Raw genomic sequence first — 18373 nt, 5'->3', positions numbered from 1 at the left:
TCGGGCAAACCTGCCTTGGATTTGATGAAAATTCATCATAGCGAAGGTGCTTGAATCATTTTAGGTTTAATGCGTTAGCATTTTCAGATACATCCCAACTACATCTAATCCATTTTTTTAAATGGAAAAAATACTTATCCAAAAGGTAGTTATGTAATAGCAAATATAAACTAGGCAAGCATCAGTCTTGTTTTGCAAGGATTCAGGTGTTTTCAGACAGGTGTCACGGGAAAGTGTATGCTCACAAATTAACTGCATTTGCCCTATTCTATTTAGAAATCCACAACAGCAGTAAACAGGACAAGTGAAGCAGTTCAAGGCAAGTTAGTGATAGTCTTTTGAGCAACATACAACATAAAATATTAATAAAGAATCATAATGGTTCATACAGCTTTAACTTCCCAATCAATTTTCATACAAATTTGCTTGTTGTGAATGAATAAAGCAAAAGGCCCTCTTTCTCAAAATATGACTGAAATAATAAATGATAAAGAACAGCTAGTGTACTGTAAATTTACAGTTCAGTTACTCCTGTATTGTGCCTTAAGAATAGTTACCTGTTTCACACCATTGATCACCAAGTCCCTGCAACACTTCAGCACGATTTTGAAGACAAGTGGGATAGAGTGAATCCAGAATGTGAAGCCAGATGTGGTGAGGTTGACTCATTAGTCCCAAGCATCCCCAGTTCCCCCCCCACCACGTTTTCAGGATGCTCACCAAGATGAGAAATAATTCTGCTCAAGTGAACTTTTACACAAAGATATAGTGTTGTATTACACAGTGCTGAGCATTCAGACTCCAGTCTGGTAGGTTATTTACACATCCTTAACTTCACCTACCTAGGCAGTGCATGAGAATTACTTGGTTGCATCAAGAGGTGCTTTGTTATACCAGGACCAGAACTCTGGAGACGAGGCAGAACTAAATCTACTCTGGACCTTTCTGCATCCTATGTTTAGTCCATCAAGTAAGGCAGTCTTCATGTAACTGAATATGCTAACCATTGCTACAGACTTTTAGGCCGTATTTTTTCGACAGGAGCTTCTGGATTATTGGATTCTTCTCTGTTCACTTCAAGACAAGCCACAAGTTCCTTTTCTGTGTGGCTGTCAGCTTGTAGCTCTGATTGGTGTTGTGAACCCTCAGGCTCTCTGAAAAGCTAGTCCAAGCTATTTATCAAACTGAGCTACAAACAAAATAGAGGAAAGTATAAACAGTACCCTTTAATGAAAATGTGGACCTTCCTGTACTGGCTGCAGTTCTGCTGTGGATACTAAGGGCTGGCTTCCAGTCGTTATGAAACCCACTGAATTCAATGCTAGCTGAACATTTGCAAAGCAGGACTGAATATGGATTCCATTAATAACAACTTACATGGAGCTTGTATAACTCCCTCCTCCTTGGAAGTTCAGATTTTAGATAGATTTTTGCATGTTATGATCACACATCAGTGCTGGTACAAGGAATAAATTCCTACAGTTAATAAACATAACCAAACTGTCACAGGAAATCTTTACATGAGCATTCTTTGTTTTCCAAAGAGGTTTTGGCGCTTGTCCTTGGCCTTAAGAGTCCTTTATGTTGCTCTGCCTTTTCTGTTCCTAACTATTTAAAAAGAATAAGCACCTTGGATAAATTCCCGTCTGATATTGACATGCGAGAACCGTGGAATCCTTTATATAACTGTCCTTCAGTTATGCAAGGCAGGATTCCTTAAAACTATTACCTCCTGGCACAGCCAGGAGAGCAGCAGTTACAGGGCGATATGTAGGCAAGAATGGAAATATGTACAAAAACCAGCTGGTGTTTTAAGTGAGTTGTACCAGAAGTGCTGCAATCGTGGTTTCAGTTAGTCTGGAATGTCTGGATCAGATTAAGTGTCCGTCTGTCTGCAACAGTGACAGTGCAAAGCAGTGGAGAGATGAACTTTTTGGAAGCATCCAAGTGACTTATGAACTTTCAGAAATTTTCCCAGAAGCTTTTGTAAGTATAGGAATAATTTGAGCTACAAAAGATTTTTTGAAAACAAAGCATTGCTTTAATATTTTAGTTAGCCATTTAGTAAATAAAGCAAAAAAGGACTGTTTCCTAAGTCAGTAGCTGTTCTCACCAAAGCCTACAGTGAACACTCAGTCAAGAGTGGTACTTCATGTCCCCCAATTGCACTGACATACTGTTTCAAAACCTCATGCTCCCTTGACTCCTGTGAATTCCTTGATGTCTGTTCTCCCTCCTGATCAGTCCCCTCAGTATGTCTTCAGGAGTTCTTCCAAATCCTCTCTCCAGTTTCCTGTATGTGGAAAACCCAAATGCATCTATTTGTTCTCTTCTGCCATATTTTCTCTATGATTCATCTTATTCCCAAACAAAATTATCTATCAACATTCATGAGGACTAACAGATCTACCTTTTTTATTCCTCTATCCAGATGAGAACCTTTGCTAAAGTTTACTCATGGATAATTTAACATTGTGTTAAATTTAGCATGGCTAAACCAGAGCTCAAAGATTTGCTGAAGGAGGAGGAAGGTTATCTAAATCCCTGTGGAAATCATTGTTCTGCTTGTCACAGAGGCTGCTGAGTTTAGACCTGTCCCTAGGTTCTCTCACTTAAAATCTTCTTAATTCTTGCTGTAGGACACGTACAAGATACAAGTGTTCACCAAGATTCTCATCTTGTGATTGAATTTCCTTAGCCTGAGAAATTTTCTATTTTTCCTGATAAAATAGCAATCTTGATATGTATGGAAGGGTAAGACTATTTCATTTAAAGTCCTCCTATCCTATTATTTTTGCTCACATCTCTTTATGGTTCTTCCTACTAGCTCCTTATTCTCTTTTCCTGTTGATTCCCAATCAATGATGTCAGCTTCAGTAATAAGGTAGAAATAGCAGGATGCAGAACCAAATAAAGAAACTCTAGGAGATGTGTACTGACTCTGCTGTGTCTTCCCCTGTAGCTATCTTGGGACTGATGTAGAGTGAAGGCCCATGAAGCATGACACCTTGCTAATTTTCTTGAACTTTCAGCAAAATGCTTGCTTGTCTTTATTTCCAGATCCGTCTCTTCTTGTCCTATCATCCTTTATAACTTACTTCTAAAAATTATCAAACAAATTCCTCTGTGTTTTCCCTCAAGCTACTCTCCATGCTTGAAAATAATTGTTTCTATAGGACTGTATAGGTGCTGGGGATATGCCTTACAACTGGCAAAAAAAATCCATCATTTAAAGCTTACAGAAACTGTTCTTTCTTTCTATTAATGTCCAAATCTGATAGCCTCTTGTTCAGCAAATACAACTGTGCAAATACAAATGATGTTGAAAATGAACGCAATTATTCTGTAGCTAAGTCATAATCAATGCAAACAACTGGAAATTTACTGAAACCTCTGTGAGGCACTGCTGTGCCTCACTGTAATTTTGAATGTTGCTGTCACTTGATTACCAATTCATTACTCAACACAACATTATCACGAGTGCGTGAGGATAGCTTATTTGCAGGAATTACCAGAATACTGGTACACACCAGTGTCATCTGTGTAATGAACAGTCCCTTGACGGTAAGTCTGACAAGTCCAGGGAAGCAAATTTATTATTAGAAGCAGCAATGTAGTAAAAAAAAAAAAAAAAAATCAGTAGAAAATAGCCATTCCTTGTAATTTGTTCATTTCACATTTCCCAGAAAACAGGGTTGAGAGCAGTCTGGCAAGCAGTCTGTCTTCATAGTCCAAGACAAGATCAGTAGATCTGTTCTCTATTGCAAACATTTTTCCAACCAGGTTTGAAAATCCTCTGTGATGGGATCCTCCAAAAATCTAAGGCAGTTTATTCCAGGCTATCTATCATACAGGTTCACTCTGCTTTGAGAAGGTTTTCCCAAATGCACTTAACTCTTTCTTTTTGCAATTTTACAGCACTGCTTACCCTGTCTGCCCTGTGGTGGACATAACTCTGCAACAGCCTTACATATTTGGGGTTCACTAGTTTGCCTCAGCCACTTCCCTGGATTGAGGAATCCCAGATCTCCCAGTCTTTGTGGGTCACAAGCTCACTCTTTTGTCTTCTTTCCTACTGAACTACACTTTATTTTCTGCGTATTCATTATCTAGAAAAAGTATATGGGTTGGTTCTTGGAATTGGGAATGAATCACTGATTCGTCTTTGGGTTTCTGGGTAAACTCTGGACAGGATCTGAAGGCAGCTTTCAGAAACCATAAGAAATTATGGTTCAGAAATTCTTGGGAAAGTTTGGACGTCATTATGTTATTTTCAATCTGCAGTAAGCATACTGTGACAATTCCACATCACCACTGATGTCATTTAGAGCAGAATGGCCTTTGTTTTTATTCTTGTTGGAAGTGTGTGGGTTTGATTTTTTTTGTGGTATTCTGTGCATCAGATCAGGCAGAAAACTCTGTACTAGCATTCTTGGTAAGATCACTTGTGTATTTTATCTACTTTATTCACTCCCTGTTTTGACCCTCTATTTGGCCTTGAACCAGGCAAAGTCCTAAAAACTTCATTCTAAAAAATATGCCAGGGAAAATACCACTTAAACAGAATTACAGAATTGCTGAGGTTGGAAGGGACCTTTAAAGATCACAAAGTGCAACCTTCCTGCTCCAGCTAGGTCACTTACAACAGGATGCCCAGGACCATGTCTAGCCAGCTTTTGAATGTCTCCAAGGATGGAGACTCTACAACTTCTCTGAGCAACCTGCTCCAGCACTATGTCACTCCTGTGGTAAAGAAGTTTTCCTCATATTCAGACATAGCTTCCGGTGTTTCAGTTAGTGCCCGTTGCCTCTCAGATTATTGCTGGGCACCACGGAAAAGAGCCTGGCCCCATCCTTTTTACATTCTCCTTTCAGATACTTAAGCACATTAATCCCCTTCCCCCCCAGTCTTCTCTTCTCCCAGAGGGAGAGTCCCAGCTCTCTCAGCCTCTCCTCCCATGAGATCCTCCAGTCTTAGTAGCCCTTCTTTGCACTCACTCCAGTAGCACATCTCCATTTCTTTCACTAAAAGGAACTTGTGCATTCTAAAATTTCAGTTAAACAAAGCCTGAGAAAGGGATTAGCAGTGCTTCATAAGCCTTGCATGAAAGCATCTAGCTTTAATTTCTCCTCTGTCAGAAAGTGGGGGAGGATTGAACTCAGACATTATCACTGATTTTTCTTACCATGAGCTGAGGCAAGATCTGCTACAATCTGAGTCCCTGTATAAGTAACCAATATAAGTAAATGGTTGTGACCTGAAAGTTGTTAAAATGAAGCAGCAGAAAAACAGGTTTGTTATATATGATTTTAGTATTTAAGTACATAATTAATGCTGAAATTGATGCTTACCTGTGCCCACAGCTTGGGTATATATGAATAGTTTGTATCAGCCATTTTCAATATGAATGTTTATCCCCATATTATACCTACTTTCCTCCAAGCTGAGATAAATTCATGAGATGACAAATGTGAACAAATGTCATCTCAAAAGAAGTAGAGCAGGAGTTTCTACAAGAAGGCTCCTAAACTGCTGCTTTAGAGACCTATCAATACATTAGTTTCCACAAAGTTTAGCAGAATTGCAAATGGCAGCTTTAATTCATACATGTAATTTTTGATCAGAGTTACACAACAAGGACAATCAAGGTATTCCTAATGAGTATTAAGGAACTAAGGATGTATGCATTAAGGAATTAAGGATGTATGCATATCCATCTATTTACTAAAGTTTTTGCTTTTTATTTGTAGAACGGAGTGGCTTATCATAATTGCCTATCCAGAAAGCTTCTCATCTTTGACAGAAAAATTACTTCCCCTCAGAAGCCATCAGCAGGTATGTACTTTTGCTAGCTAGAAATGTCATTATATAGAGGAGTTCCCACTGAGAAATCCCAACTACAGCCTTTGCTCCAACAACAAGTAGGTCAACAGTGACCCAGATAAGATGGTTTTCATTAAGACCAGTTCTTATTTCTCTGGCTGCTGAAGTTCAACAGTGAAATTTGTGGCTGCATCTTTTCCCCTGATCTTCCTTCATTTGATTGGGGTTCACTCTTTCTTGTCTCAGTCCCTCTGAAAGGGAACTTAGTTTCTATGATGTACTTTACTCACCAAGCAGGCTGTTAGGGAACAGCAAGAGCAGGCTGCTCTGCCTGGATAGGTGAGCAGGGAGCCAAGAGCCAACAAGCAGGAGCAGTACTCTTGCTGCTCTTGGCTGCAGTCTACAGTACCTGAATCAGAGAGCAGAGCAGGTCCAAGGAACATCGCAGAAGTCCCAAGCAATGAGGTAGGTCTGAGGGCAAGCCCAGATTAGCAAGATACCAGGCAGCACCCAAACATACCTACAGTACAGCTCAGACAAGGACCAAAAACAAGGGCCTGGGCTTAAATGCAGTTCCTGGGCTGGTGGGCAAACGGTGTGTGGGTGGAGGGCTCAGATGAAGCTTATCAGGGCAATGAGGACCTCTTGGTACTATCAGGCATATTGCAGCAGGTTAAAAAAAAAAGAAAAAGAACTTTTTTTCTTCTCTAAGTGGAACTCATGTGTTTAACAATGTGACAGCGTGAGAGTCTAAAAGAATGTAAGGCTTAAATACAGCACTAAGAGAGTAGAGTAGAAGCAGATCAGACCAGGAAAGCTTTGTGCAGGGGGGATTTGTTATTTGGATTGTTCCAAGGACACATAGTTATGGAATGCCTTGGAAAAAGAAACCCAAGCTTTTCTTTTTTTTTTTTTTTTTCTTCATCCTGTTACCTAACACTGGCTTGGATAGAGAGGCTTAAGTTACCTTTTTCACTACCTAAATTTCTGCAGGTAGGTTTTTTCTCCTTGTTTCATTCTTCCAACATCAGTACATTGTTACTAGTCAGTTTTCAACTCAACTCTGCATATCCTTTATTTGGATACTGCTATTATAAGATAGTGATGTCAAAGAGAGGACAGTCACTGTTATTTAGCACACTAATCTGGAGTGTATTTTAGCTTCCAGTACAGTAAATATTTATTGGACAGTAAATAAAATTCCTGAGTAAGTGGACCTTTGAAAAGAGGAGGATGAAGAGAGATAGAGGAGCCAATCCAAGCTGAAACAAGCATATCAGTTAAAGTTGTTTAAATGTCTGCATGCTGTGGGAAAATAGTTCCTTCACCTGATGGATTTCACTGTTGACAAAATGCTTGCATGCTTTTTTAAAGGGACCATCTTATTCAGAGTGAATGTAAAAAATCTTCTGTATCAAAAGTCCATGTTTTCACTGGTCACTGGAAGGTGCAAATACATCTCCATGTAACACTGTGCTCTAGTAGCTTAGAAGTAAAAGAAGGTGATTACTGATTTCACCAAAACAGCCAGTGATGTAAAGGCAAGATGATTTTAAAGCATAATTTAGACAACAGTAAATATACAGCATTGCTACCATGTGAAGAAAAGTCACTTAAACTTATTTGAACCCAGAATAGACACAGCTATTCTCAGGCTAGCTTGCTTGTTTTCCATTTATATTAAAACATGTACCTGGCCACAGTGCTGTTCTATGAATCGGGGGAAAATCCAATGGGAAGAAGTTACCTACATGAAGCCCTTTCTGTCTGTAACACTGGCGTTAGGATGTAAGTGAGAGAGTTAATCATTTTTTCTCTCTATTGAGTTAAAATGAATGTATAAATCTTGACTAGGAAACCTTTTCTGTCTACTCTAAATAAAAATGAATAGAGTTTTGGGGTTCCTCAAGAGTGTTTTCTTTTTTTATCCTCTTCCATTTCCTTTTCTGAAGGTAAGCAGAGATCTTCACATGTCTGAAGATGTTCTGAGGGAGCTGGAGGAGTGTTCTTGTTGTGGGTATGATATTATACAGCCGAGAACAGAGATTTATGAATCAGTATTATACTGCATGTCTTCAAAAATAGTCAAAATTTCACCGATCATTCCATGACAGCTTGCTTTCAGAGGAGACACAGGATATAAACCCACTGGTGAAGTAGAAGATAGCTCAGGTTGAGTATAAGTTCACGTACATTGAAAAAGATCTTTCAGACAGGAATTTTTATTATTAAAGACAAATAATACAGCAAGTAATCACTGGGGGTATGGAGGTTGGGAGAAGATGCCTTTCACACTGAGTCAAAGTAGAAAGCATTTCTTAACAATGGATTTACAGCCTATTTAAAGGTCAGAAGAGCAAAGGAAAGTTTAAAAGGGCAAAAATGTCTCTGAAGGTAGAGAAATTTATCTGGGATGTTTGGGTCTGAGACTAAATGCATGCAAGAAAGCTTGGCTTTGGAAGCAAAGCAAGCTGTGTGAGTTGCTGTCTGCAATGTACTTCCCGTGGCACCAGCTAATATCTCTGGGAAGATCAGCATTGCTGCTACCACTGCTCATTTTCCCACCCTGTGTTTTGCTGCTGGAAGAAGGGTGATTATTGGAGGTGCCAGTTGGATCATAGGGCCTTAGGAATTCATGGTGCCGGGAGGGATGGAGAGAATCAGACAAGATGGTAGGTAGCAGCTCGTCCTCACATGAGGCTTTAGGCATTTTCTCTCCCTTGAGAATAACTGAGCTCTTAGTCTTCAGTAGCCTTGTCATGTGCTCTCTGCAATTACTTTGCCTAGAGGACACAGGCTTCTGCCCTGCCAGCAGTGCTACTGTGCTCTGCTCCTTGCTGTTAAGGAACATCTGGCCCTTGCTGTGTCCTGGCAATAAACCATCTGACCTTAGGTGAGAAAGAGGAAAAGGCAATGCATGTATTGACTTCAGCTGGATCTGCAGCATCAGCATGCTCTCTGAAATACTTCTGTATTAATCTTATAATTCAAGTTATGTAAGGATGCTTCTACAAGATGATAATTCTCTTATATTTATACCATGAATCGTGTACTGAGATAACATGCGAACCATCTAATCTTGCTTATACACCTTATAGAGTTGTCAGTGTGGGAACTTCTGGCAGAAGTTGAAATCATGCCTTAAGTAACTAGATAACAGTAACTCTATTACAACAATATCTGTTGCACTAAACACTATATACATATGTTGGATGAGACTGACCCTTCCTTTCTATGTTAACAATTCCATTATTTTTTAAAGGGATATTAAGCAACTATTTTGAAAAAGTTTCCATTTTCCTGGTGTTACCATTTTGGTAATACAGAACTGTTCTCTGATAGAAAACTTGGAAATGTGTAGTGTTAGAAACATGAAATTTTTGCCCATATTTTTGACTAGGAATGCATAATGGCAAGCCATGAAGTTCACTTTTAGGCCATCTTTATTAAATTATTTTTTCAGTGGTTTCCCATGTACAGATTCTACTGGAATCCATGATATTTGCAAGGGTATAATCTTTGAAGTTATGGCTTCATAATTTTAAGTCACTTCGTTGGGACTATACCAGTCTTTAATTGATTTTATGCATTCATTAATGATACAAAGCAAAACATTTCTGGTAGCTGAGAGGAAAAAGATGGAGCCAATCCTAAAAAGGTACTGTAATATAAAACACACATTTCTAATACATTGTCTTAGTATCTGTTGTAAACTAATCAGATATCTTTTTTGAGTAGTTTCTGGTATATATTTCTGGAAATCAGAACAGTGGGCCTAACTGCTGTGCATAAACTATTAGTATCACTTAAAAATGCACACTTTATGGATACTTTTGATAAAGGACTGGAATGCTATAGTTTCTATAAGCTTTAAGACTTTCAGGTGAGGAAAGTAGGTGTGGTAGATAGAATGGAAAAATTGGAAAAATGTTCTTTTTTTTTTTTCTTTTCTTTTTCTTTTCCCTTTTTTTCTCCCCCTGCAGTACTCCTGCCCTCCCTGCAGAGCATAGCTTTTAAATTGTGGATTTCACATTGCTAATTTCTTCTGAGACCAGAATAGTTAGGGTTTTCCTTCTTCTTGTCTCAAAGTAAAAACTCACTGAACATGTCAAATTCTAAGCTCAGATATGCTGCTGGTGCACAATGCCTGCTAATATTTTTAGTTGTATAACAATGCCTGCTAATGTTTTAGTTGTGTAGTAATACTCTATAAGTGAAAGATGTTTCCTGTTTATTGTGCCTTCCCCTCTGCCTTCTGCAAGAGTAGCTGTGTTCAAAGTGCATGCAGGCAGTGCTAGAGGCATACTGCTGTTTTAAAGAGTTTGCTGGGTTTTATTCTGTGGGTTTCCTTTTGTTGAAAAGGAGCTACTTAATTGCAAAATGTACATTTGTACCCCAGATACAGGAAGAAACATATATATTTCAGTATATTGAAGCAGAACAAATCTACAATTTTCTGATGAAAATCCTAATATAAATCATAATGGCATATGTTTGAGTACTGTTTTTTTTTTTTAACCCTCTCCTTGGTGTTTCATAAAGCAGATTTTATCCTAGATTTTTTGACTTTTACTTGTGCTGCATGGATTTAGTGTATTATTGATCTTACAGTTACTGGGCCAAAACCTGCTCTGTCTTGTGAACTCAGTGAGGGAAGGTGTGCCAGCACAGGAATTCATCCGTCAGCTGGAGCATATAGCTGTGTTATCTCAGAAGCAAAGTAATACCTTTAGTTCAGAAAGTGCTTCATAAATATATAGAGCCACCTTCTCTGTTTTCATACCAGCTACTGTTTAGCTCTTTTGGATGCAGTGGAGGAGTTTCTAATCAAGCTGGGCTAAGTATACCACTTCCGTAATGTTTATGTGTATCTGTAATACCAACAATACTGACCTGACTGCTGTCAGTTTGTTGAACGTTACTGTTTTGCTAATTCCTCAAGGGACAAGCTTTAACAATCAAACCTGAATTTGACCATGATACTATATCTGAATTTCTCTTGTAGCTGGACTTGAAATGTCTTTAATGTTTTTGGTGGCTAATGTTGCACAAGCTCGGACTGACTTTCTACAAGATGGCGCTTCAAGTATCCCAGTGGAATTTTTGTCAAATACTGATTTAGAGGAAAGCACACGACATTATCAAGATCACATTTCACTCCTAATGTTTGTAGTATTCTGTCTTAGATTTCCAGTATTTTGAGTGAAGACTGTAGCGTCAGCACAGATATTCATATCACTAAATACAGACCTCTGCTTTTCAATGAAATCACATCATGTAATCTTATTCAGTCTCTATTCAAACTATCACACTTCACCTTAATGCATGTTAAGTTTGTTTTCCTTGGACCTCTCCATCTAAATGTGGCTAACTTAGTCCTGTTTCACTTGTGAAGCTGTGTGAGATCACAGCCTGCGGTGGTATGGCTGCAGGCCACTTAATACAGAAATGTGGCCAGAAGATTTTTAATGTCTCAGCTGGAGTTCACCAGGATTGTACTCAGTTCAGAGACATGATAATGAAATACCCACAGGAACTGAGGCAGTATCTTTATGAAGAGTAACATATCTTTCTGATTCAATACAAATGTAACTCTATATGACTTTGAAACCCCTCAAGAAACCATGAAAATGAATTATAGAATGTTTGGTTTGCTTTCTGGTGTTTATATAGCAAATGCTGATTATTCAGTCAGAGTCATGAAGTGTACTTATATATTTGGAAAAGATGGCCTGTAATTATTTGGTAAAAGATGTTAATCATTATAGGTCTATCATATGTTCCATTTAATTTTTGTACTGTATTTTGAAGCTGTAAAAGGGATTGCAGTGGAATTGTTCTAAACACTGTACAAACATGAATTCAAAAGTATTTCCTGCCCAGGCAATATAACTTCAGTCAGAGTACAGGAAGCTCAAGTGACTTAGAAATGTCACTCAAGTCTGGAGATAACCCAAGTATTTTCCATCTATGAGGTCATGCTTTTGTTTACAAGCACTGTAAACTCTGGGTTCCAGATCACGTTTTTTTCTGCTATTCCTGTGCATCTTTCCTACCTTCCATGAGAAAATCAGGAAATAAAACTTTTATTTTCATACTAGAGTGAGTGTGTCAAGACATAGACCTTCTAAATCTTTCTGCCCATTGCTTTTAAAATCGCGTTCTTCTGGATTCGTGCTAGGAAGCATTGCTTTTCAAGTAGCTGAATCTGGGTTTAGATTAACACTTAGTATCTAGGTATAGCTGAAAAGTGCTCTGAGAGGGAGCAAGCACAGACAGAAGTAAAGCTCCTGTTAGTGTAAGCAAACTACAGTACCACAATAGTTTGCCAAACTAGATGTTTTCAGATTGCTAAGCAGTGAATACAGAGTATCTAGGGAGCTAGAACAAGCTCTTTAATTGAGTTAATCTGTGATAAGGATGAAAGTTTTTTTTCACCCTTAGCTACAAGAGTTTTTTGGGGGACTAATCACTGTTGATTTTGCTGGGGATGCAAAAGTCTGTAAGAAAACATGTCCCTACACAGACCATGTGCCAATGCTTTCTGAGCAAATAGTTCACTGAGTTAGGAAGCTGGATGCTTACACAGAGTAGCTGGTTTCTGGTTTCTCAGGAAGAGTCTTTGTTCTTTAAGGTCTCACAGGGGCTTGCTCAGATTGGATGCTTCCTTTCAGTTCAACTATTCTCAGATCTGAGTCCTTGTTATTCTTTAAGTATATGATACAAAGCAATAAAACTGTTAACTGGGAAGTGAGAGGAATGTGTTCCTGAGCCAGTGCATGCTGTTGTCTTGGCTGAGTTCAGTGCTTCTCACTACTGAGCTTCATATGAGTTGTCTTGAACAGGTTCTTCTGTCAACTGAGTTGTAGGAAATAACTTGTAGTTATTCACCTATGACAAGGAAGCTTCTGTCTGCCCGTTCCTTGTTTGATCAGTATATATAAGATGCTAGTAAAAATCCAGTTTTTAATAAACAATGGATTTTTCTGAGACTCGTTTTTTTGTTTGTTTGTTTTGTTTGTTTGTTTTAGATACTAAAACAACCCGAGTGGGGCAGTTGGAATAAAGGTAAGAGTAAAGTGAACTTGTTGGCACAGTAAGAGCATGAGTCAGGAAAGAGGAAGTTAGGAGACAAGAGATTAGTGTGGGTGAGGTCAGCAAACTGGTTTTGTCACCATGAATGGGAGTGATTTAAAACTCCAGAGCTGAAAAGTTAAAAATGCACCTGTCAGTCATAGACAAACACTCCTGAAGTGTCAGTCCTACTTTTCAAGGAGCTAAAAATAAGAATGTGCTAGATTGTAGAAATGCCCATCTGTGCTACTGCCTGCAACAGTTAGGGGACTGAAAGAGCAGGTGAAGGTGCGTTGACAGCAAGCAAGATACTTCTGAAGTCTTGGTTTCATGTAAATGGAAGCAGCAGGCAGTGATCTGCAACACAGCCATGTGTTCACATCAAGTCTGAATTATTTGCCTAGGCTACTGATGAGCCAGGGGAAGAAAGAACTTACAGATGTGACAGTCCACAACTATAAATCCAACTGCAAGCAGATTAAGGCTTCTAGAATCTATTTGTTTTTATTTATTATCTGAGTGTTTTGCATTAATATTTAATGCTTGTAAATTGATTGCATCAGATAGGGCTGGATTAAATATTATTTGTAGTGGTTGCCCATCTCTCAGGCAAAGAGTGCATCCCTAAGAAAAGGAAAGACTGGCAGTCTGTAGAACCATAGGGTAAGCTTCTTTTTTGGCTGATTAGCATTATTATGTTTTGCTTACACCCATGAACTGGAAGACACACTTGTCTGGGGTTTCCTTTAGCAGGAGTAGGATGGAAGAAGACTGGTCCAGCTTAAACCTCTACAAAAGTTACCTTCTCATTTCTAATTTAATATTAATTTACCTTTTTCACATTGGAGGGAAAGCAAATGTTTTTTCTTAGATGTAAAGGGCTACTAGAAAAAGAGCAATCTGATCTTTAATTTAATTAATCTTTGTTGTCAGATCTCTCCTTAAGGCTTTCAGATTACTGTCTTGGTGTTGTATGGAAAACATTTTACCTTTTTCTGTATTACAAAAACATCACTATACATCAATTATATAGAAATGCTGTTCCAAATGCCCTTTAAGTTTAATTGAAGGCTTACCTTTGCTCCAACAGGCCTTTCCATTTAATGTGGTGTGACTTGGATCAAACTCTTGTTAAAAACAAATATAGAAGATGCTCTGAAAGTGAGTTTTCAGGAATGTTGACAGGCCCCTTCTCCCACCAACAGTCTTATTCTTGTTAATGTTTCAGACAAGGAGACTAAAGGGGTAATTAATATGTATGAGCTGCCTTTACAAACTGAAAAATGTTTGTATTTTACCTTCTAAACAGACTAACTGCCTTGCTTAACATTAAGCACAATAAAACCAGAAGGAAAACAATCATAGTTTTCATGAAAAATGTACTTGTGGAAGCAAGGGAATAGCTGGCTAAAGCTGTATGCAATCATCATATAGTACAGCTATCATATAGTATCACAGCTACCAAATGCCCTTTCATCCCTCTCTGATACTCAGCCAGAAAGAACTCTTTCATGATATTTGATACTAGGTGATTATAAAGAAACACTATAAACTTGAAATTCAGGCTTATTTTAATGTATTGCTCAAACACTTTACAGATTTTGAACCTCTCTTGGAACAACTTTAAATAAGTAAAACAGCCATGTTTTTGCTTTTGAGTTAAATGGATGTGGGGACATGCTGTGTTCCTATCAGGGCATTTCCTCAGCAGGCAAGGCATCTCTAGAGACACGTGGTAGTGTCATTAAACTTATAATATAATATTTCCCCAGTTTTCCCAGTGGTGAGCAATGTCCTGTAGAGTAGGATTTGTAATGTGACACCTCTCCTCTCCAGCTGAAGCTGGCTGCTGCTGCAAATAAGCTCCCTCCAAGGAGTTGTTAGACCTAACCAGCTTGAGTTGGATTTACTTCCCGTGAGGGCTCTTGCTGTCCCTCTACCAGCTGTAATCAGTGAACCTGTCTTGTGCTGAGCACGTTCTTATCCTGCACCAAGCATTTCAGCAGCTTGCAGCTGAATCTCTCTGCTCTACTCCAGTGAATATGTTAGTATTATTCCCAAAATGGTATTGGGCAATTGATTTCCAAAGACTTTGGCGGAATACTTAAGCGATTGGACTCAATATTAACTAGAAGAGGTTTGGTGTGAAGTTCTGCCTGACTCAGTTCTTGTTTCCCAACAGAGTCCCAAACACAAGCTCTCTGCTTGTACAGACACATTGCTTTTGATGAGCTTATTCCTGCACTGAGGCAGGAAGCATTTTGCAAGTTTTAGAAATGAATCTTGTGTCTTGGCTGAAGAAATAAGGAACAGAAAGAAAAAAAAATTACTGGTGATTTTTGGTAAGGATTTTTCTTTGGGGGAGGGAGCCCTTGAAGACAGCGTGGTTGCAGTGTATAGGTCATCTGAAATGCACAACATGAATTTGATAGTAAAGTCACCATCCCTACCCACTAAATTAAGTTAATTATTATTTCCAGAAGATTAGGAATTGTGGGGGAGAGATAGATGTTTAACAAGATGACCTTCCAAAGTTCATGGAAGTCATTTGTCAATAAAGGCTAAAGATAAGATCAGAACATGTGGGACAAACATGCCTCCAAAATAAATGCAGTATACAAATAGTTTAAACACAGACAGAAATTTCAACAGGCTTGCTATGATACACTCTTTGGCTTAGCTATTCACATATATTTTAGGAAACAAATGCCTGTATTTTGGACAAATACACAGAGGTTTTGGTAGAGGATGTCTCAGAGAATTGCCACATGCTGGAGAGTGCGAAACTGAAAAATAAGTTTTCTACAAAGATGCAGGAATACCTAAGTCATCAATAGCTCCTATATTGGCTTATCACAGAGGGATCATTGGGTTGTCTGGAAAGGATGAACAGTGCAAGCTATAATCTGTCCTGATGATGCTGAAAGGTTTAGCAATAGTGCAGCAGGACAGGTACCTGTTTAAAACAGAACGTGCCTGAACAGTGCTGGATATGTCACAGGATACTGCATGGCTGAGGAAGCTGCAGAGGCATCCTGGAGGGTTTAAGAAAAAACTGTAGATGTGAATTTATCTCTGGCAGATCATATTCTATAAGTAAAGATAAGCAGACATTGCAAATAACTGTAAGAAGTCACTTCATCTAGTCTATTAGAAAGTTTTAACAGTTCTTTAATGAGATACTCTGTATTTGGGATCAGACACAAAATGTATGACACTGTTCTTCTAGCACAACAAAAAATCTGGGTAATTTTGTGCAAGAATGACCCAGGGACTGAAGTGCAGGCCAGGAGATCCGGGTTCACTCCCTGGCTCTGTTGTGACAATCACTGAGCAACTTAGATAATCTCTGTACTTTTTTCTGTGTCCTTAAATGATTGAAAGTGTCTTTGACGCCCAGTCACACCTGTGAGATACTTTTATTACAGACACTCACACTATCTTAAGGCTTGAGCTTTTCTGTATGTGTTGTGAAATTCTCCTACTGTTTTGTTTGAGGATTTCTATTGTGTGCATTTATTTGTGTGCCACTCATTTATTTGATTGGACTTACTCTTTTCTACTACACTTCTGTGTATTTGTGGTGAACTGCTCTGCAATCTTTGAGTGCACTTTCAGGACAGAGCTTAGTAATGACACTTGTTTTTAATGATGTTCTAAAACTAGTATCAGTACCATGAGCAGAACAAGTTTGCTTTTTCCCAAATGGCAGAAAAAGGAGATGATGATCAAGCCTACATATTGAATGCACTTTACTATCAAGGTATGAAAGGGTCCTAAAGCTAAGTGGTACTCAAAATCCTGTAGTAATGTTTTCTGGAAAATTAAAGCATGATTTTCAACTTTCTTCTGTTGTAAAACCTTCATAAAAGCAAAGAATATGATAAGCTTGCATGATTCTATAGATATGTGTAGCTTGGATGATTTTGCTAAAGCTACTTTTTTGTCTCATCCTTTAAGATCATTGACCACTGTAGCATTTGACCTGAAGTGTGAAGCTGTGATTCAGCAATGAATTTAAGGATATGCTTAGTCTTAAGCATTGTAACAAGTCCTTTCCTCAGCAGAAGTGCTTGATCACATGCCTACCCTAAAAGAAAGTGCGAGTGCTTCTTTGAAAACACATATGCTTAAATTCAAATCAAAATCCATAAAACAGAAAAGGAAAGTAAATCAAGATAATTTTTCAAGATTGGTAGTGATAGTTCTTGTTATCTTGCAGTTCTTGATGAAATGCGTTCTTTTAATTTCACAGAACAGGTGTGCCCATAACTGCAGTTTTGATTCGCAAGCTGAACTGAATTTAGTGTCAGGCGTACTCATGTTTCTGGTACTGTTTTTGGCAAGCAAAATAAGAAAAAAAAAATCTCCATTTGGAATGGAGTGAAATTATTAACTCCTTGATTTTTAACCTTTTAAATTTAAGTTTTAGCCTCTTTTAAAAATCACACATGTGAAATAATAAAATGCTTTCTTAGTGTTAAAATATAATATTTAGAAACTTCTGAAAATTTTACAAACTTTTCATTGAATTTATAAATAGTTCTCTCCTGACAGTGTGTGTGGGGGAAGTATTTGTCTAGAAATTTTATTCTTTGCTCTGTGGAATCTTAATCTTCTCTGACTACAAATAAAGAGCCTGTGGTGAAACTTTAAATCTCAACTGATGTTTAGAGATGCATTTTGCAGTGGCAGTCAGCATGCTGGTGTGATTCTGGGCCAGGAGCTAAGATTCCTAAATGCCACAGAAAATGCTGATGGCAGGATGTACAGCTTGATTTTCCAAGGCACAGACTTTGCAGTGCACTGTTATGCTGGACACCAGACAGATATCTAGGAACTGTGGCTTCTGTTTTAGAATTTATCATATCTGGGGGTGTCAACAAGCATGTTGACCAGAGCCACAAGGCTTACTGATGCTGCTGAGCCATTTGTATGTCTGTACCTGTATGTGTGGCTTTTCTTCCATGTTCAGAAGTTGAAAAGCTTTAAACAAAGCTCACTGAGTTCTATAGGGGTAAGAAAAGGATAGGGAAAGACTGCAGGGGGAGAAGAAAGAAGAGGTAAGATAGGTGATGGGAGATAAGGTAAGAGACAGTGGATGAGGAGGAGTGTTTTGTCATATCATGTTGTGCAATATCAGTGAGTTAGTGGTGTGCTGGGATCATCTGCCTGAAATGGAGAAGCAAAACTCAAAGATCGTCAGTGTGTTGCTTTTCTAGCAAGGCTGCATCCAAAAGGGGATTTCACATTGCAACGTGGGTAGCAGACAAGTGGAAGATTTGGCTCGTAAGACAGCCTGTCCCAGGCTCAACAGATTTGGCTGTATTTTCCCATTGCAACAAGGGCAGGGAATACTTGGAAGTCCTGTGTGTTACCTGGCTGCTGCTTAATACCCATTTTCTCCACTGGAAATCAGCTCAGGGTTCAGTACACTCATGGGCTGTGCAAGTGCTTTATCTCTCAAGTATGCAT

The sequence above is a fragment of the Rhea pennata genome, chromosome 13, assembly GCF_028389875.1.
Source record: "Rhea pennata isolate bPtePen1 chromosome 13, bPtePen1.pri, whole genome shotgun sequence".
NCBI lineage: Eukaryota > Metazoa > Chordata > Aves > Rheiformes > Rheidae > Rhea > Rhea pennata.
The sequence above is the reverse complement of the archived record's forward strand: the minus strand, read 5'-3'. Positions refer to the sequence as shown.